The 4,658-nt window shown below is 33.4% G+C and overlaps 1 long non-coding RNA gene across 1 annotated transcript; it reads left to right on the top strand.

Moving 5' to 3' along the window:
• The first annotated feature begins 2,193 nt into the window (after positions 1–2,193).
• Positions 2,194–3,931, top strand: LOC149209402 (uncharacterized). The gene is made up of 2 exons (XR_016252217.1): positions 2,194–2,736; positions 3,645–3,931. It is a non-coding gene; the product is annotated as an uncharacterized LOC149209402 (long non-coding RNA).
• The last annotated feature ends 727 nt before the right edge of the window (positions 3,932–4,658 follow it).

Raw genomic sequence — 4,658 nt, 5'->3', positions numbered from 1 at the left:
ATTAGAATTAATCATTCAAACTAAACCAAAAAAAAATAAGAAGAACAAGAACAAGTAAATATTAAACCTCAAACCTAAATTTGGAAAAAAATTCAAAGTTTTTAGGTATTTAAGACCATACTATTATTTATTAGTAAATAATAGTTCAAATTTAATTACAACTTCCAACTGGTGAACATTAATAGGTATCGATCACTACTTGAATGAATAACATCTAGCCACAATTCTCCCTTTACTCATTAAACATTGTAGTAGTGGGATGATTGTTAAGTTCTGCAAACATAGATAGTAAGGCAATGTTGTAATGAACAACATGACAAACACGTGCTGACAAGATTATGGAGGAGGCTACTTCTTAGAACTCCTAAGAGTTCAAATAGGCTATGAATCTTAGGATATTTAATATTCTCAATAGTGGGGAACTCAACATCCATGAATCATGATATGGTTTTCTTCGAAGCAGGGTAACAATCAAACCACTTCATCATTACAAATTCTTATCAACATAATTAATTAGTATATTTTTAAAACAAGTAAAATATGCCAAATTGTGAAAATATAATGATGTTAAAAAATAAACGTTACTATTAAGTTTTTAATGGAAAATGTAATATATCTATATCTATATATATATATATATATATATATATATAAAGAGAGAAGCAAATTCATGACAAGTCAACACAATTAGCTCTCAATGTCAATGTCTTTTAATTTTAATTTAAACTTGGTGAAGCTCAAGTGTTGAATGAAGTTCAAGAAGACCATATTAGTTGAGTATGAATATTCAACTATCGTGTTCAATCCAAATACAATTTCATTTACAATAGGGTTGATGACTTAAGACATTCTCTAAATCACCTTTTACTAATGGGATCAATTCTCGCTAATAGGAGGAGAGACTAAGTTATAATTCTATGTTGTGATTTTTAGTTTTGCATTTTGATACAACAAAATTTCATGACAAAAATATAGTATTACCCCATGCTTAGATTTGTGGTGTGGGAGTTTTATGATGGTTTTACCTATAATTTGTCTCCTTACGACATAATAATGAATTGTGTTCACTAATTAGGACAATTGAAGTAAATGACCAAGATAATTAACACCTTAAACTCTATACAAACCTTCAAGCTTGGATTTACCCTTTGCAATATTTAAAAGTGCCATTATATGCCATGAAACCTTCTCAAAACACTTCTTTTGTGAGACAAAGACTTCCCTATATTCCTTTCGCTATTATCAACCTACAAGTCCAACCTACTCACTATTGTTTACTCATTTACAATAATAATAATAATCTAATTTTAAGGTCATGACCTATCCAAACACCAAATTGATCTATGAGTCCCCCATGTTTGTGGCAGAAGGGACCCACTCCACCTAGGAATTTGACTACTTATTTTACAAAGATGTACATACCCTACCCTTTTTGGATTTGAACATGTGACCTCAAGAATGAAACATATGTTTTTAACCAGTCAACCCTCCCAAGTTGTTTTCACATCAACTATTTTCACATCTCCATAGAGTGTTTGTGTTTCCAAATGTAGAGAACTCAAAGAGGAATATAACCATGGCCATGCACTACCAAATATTGTCAACAAAAGCACTACAACTTTAAGGGAAGCAAAATGTGAATATTAGTTAATTAGGTATATGAAATCGAAAGACATAAAACCAATGAGAAATTCTAGTTAAGCTAGTACAAAACCGTTGAGCAAGGTACCCATCCACACTAATGACACCACAATGTATTGCTTGCTAAAGTTAAATGTCAAAGCCAACTTCTTTGATTCTATACTTAGCCGTTATATCAACATTTTTTTTAAAAGAAAGTTAAACATTCTAAGTTTTCTACTTTTACATTTTTCCATCACTAAAATCAAGAAATACATTTTTTCCACAATTAAATTTTTTAGATAAATAAAATTATTGTTTGTAATAAAAATATATTTAGTACCCTAAAATACACCCCAACTAAATTATATCTAATATTTACAATTGCGTCCATTCAAAAACTTTCTCACTAAATCTCAAAAAAACACAAAAACAAACAAACTTTTCATTATTTGAAACAATTTCAAAAAACTCAAGTATCTATTTTCACTCTTTTCTTATAACTCAACCCTTCAACACACTTTCTTGTTGTTCCATTCACTCAATTGTTCAACAGTCTCCTTTTTTCCCTATAGTGCATGAATCTAATATTTATTGCAGTACTGTTCCCTTGGGAAAGGGGTTTATGGATCTAACCTTATATGCCTTCACGTAATTAACAACTAATTTGTTAGGGCAAATTTAAACCCCCTTTTAAGCTCGTGAGGGCATGGCCCTACATCCTCCCCATACAATTTGCATTTATATCAGATGCCTACCTTTACTTCATCGTCCTCTCCTCGACTGTGAATTTTTTGTATATTGTCATTAAAGCTTTCCCAAATAGTGCTCTGCAGATAATCAATTTATCTATGAACTTGAGAGCGCGATTATACCGTGTTATATGATCTGCCATTTCCATGAAGACGATGCCATTAAAAAGGCGGCGAAGGAAGCTAAAAGATCACAAAACACGGGTATAATCGTGCTGTCAAGCCCATCTGGGTGTAGGCCGAATCCTATGGAAATCCCCTTTGCTTGCACGTACATCGAAGCCTTATCGTGGTGCGCGTGCCCGCCGATAATTTGTGCAGAAATGCGCTCGCATAGACACAGCGACAAAAACGGAGGCAACAGGTAGACGGGTTTTGTTTCATGCCAGGGATCCAGTATTCTTTATTTATTTTATTTTTGCATATATATGGTACCAAAGAAAAGCTTAAACAAACCCCAGCTGCTGGTGTTTCCCCGTGTTACATTGTGGCGGAGATCTAACGAACAAATTTACTGTCTGGGATGTCAGATCCTATAAGACAAGGTAAGTTATGGGATTTGCTTGATGAGATCCCTTAAACTGTTTGATCAAAGGTTTTTCCCTGGCACTTGAATGCGGTTTTTCTTTTACTTTGTTGTTTTTTAAGTGAGTATGGTGATGTATATACAAGTTAAGGGTTTGGGAATATTTGGTCATTGAAAACAAATGATATCTCTGAGAGTGCAAATGAACCAATGAATAAGATCCAGAATATTTACATTAAATTTGAATGCTTGAAAGGCAACAGATTTATTTGTATGGACTTCCATGAAAAGTAGGGAATGGACGAAAAAGAGGAGGGCATGGCAGGGCAGATGCAAGGGTCAGGGATATGTTTTGATTAGAAAGTTTGGAAGTCAAATGTTTTGACGTATAATGTTCATTAATTTGCAGTATTCTACACACCCTATGTTTATGCTGTTTTGTCCAGAGTAGTTTATTAAAGCAGCACACTTTAGCAAATATAAAGGTGGACTTCATTTGGTGTTGAGACGGGCAAGGTTCTCTGAATTTAGTTTTAACCAAAGAGGGTGGGCTTTTCACATTGGCGACTGCAAATTTCTGTATAATTATCACTTTTTGTAGTTTAGAGATTGTATGATTAAATCAGTTGGGAAGAGAGGTTTGTGATAATCAAACATTTCTTTGTAGCCAAATAGTTTATGCATTTGAGTATTAAACAAAGTCTTTCGGTAGAAATTACATGAGAGAAATGGTGGTTCATCATCAGGACCAGATGAAGAGGCAGACCATGGCAAAGGCTTAAATAGAGAGCAATGTAGAGACATAATTTCCAATAACGGCTATATTACCAAAATTGCACTATCTTTGTTGAATAGTTGATTAGCTCTGGCTTTCACATAATGTCTAAAGTCTTTAGGTTATTTCCGTTAATATTGTAGCAGCATTTTGTGTATCCAAGTCGTTATAAATTGTAATGAATCAGCCATGGAGCATGGTTTTCTTCCACATGAAACATTATCCTTGATAATGACAAGAAGTTATCATTTCATCTAATAGGTTGAGTTTTCCGCGTTTATCTTCTAGTCCAGGAGTTTGATATCAATACAGTTATTCTTTCTTTTCTTAGTTTCTATTTTTGTGTGTTAGTGCAACTGTGTGTGGAATGAATGCACTGCACAGGGTTGGCATCTTCTTACCCCGACACAAAATATCTTTGTTTTTAAGGGTTTGGATTCGGATAAATCAGCTGTGGTTCAAGATTTCAGGGATAGGCATTCTTCCATTTTCAAAATAAACATACTTGTAGACATTGTAAAGAAAGAAACGATACATACATAGCGATATCAATGAAGCACTTAATTTCTTAGTGAAGTTTTTAACAGTTACCAGTTACAAGTTAGTAGAATGCGGATTCAATTTTGTTGGATTTTGCTTACTCTTGCCTTCAAAGTGAGGTTCTCTCTTTCAGACTTTAGTTTAACAATGAATTCTTAACTGTCTATTTGAATTTTTATAGTCATCCACACCATAGTTTAGTTCAACAGTGAATTTTGAATTGTTTAGCTGATTTTTGGTAGGCCTCACACTAGTGTTAATTATTTGGACTCATCGAAGCCATTTATTTGGTTATAAAAAGAGTTCAAGCTTGAATGTTTCTGCTTGATCAAGTGCATCCATCCATTTTCTTTATGCCTCTTGATTTTTGTGCTGTCTATTATGGCTCAAAAGAGACCACAAAAGGACAACGTTCAGTTGTCATTGGAATCACCATAACAGATTA

This window comes from Pinus tabuliformis, chromosome 1_2 (genome assembly GCF_031772625.1).
Source record: "Pinus tabuliformis cultivar Carrire ecotype Pingquan chromosome 1_2, CPIR1, whole genome shotgun sequence".
In the NCBI taxonomy this organism is placed as follows: Eukaryota; Viridiplantae; Streptophyta; class Pinopsida; order Pinales; family Pinaceae; genus Pinus; species Pinus tabuliformis.
The sequence above is the reverse complement of the archived record's forward strand: the minus strand, read 5'-3'. Positions and strand labels throughout refer to the sequence as shown.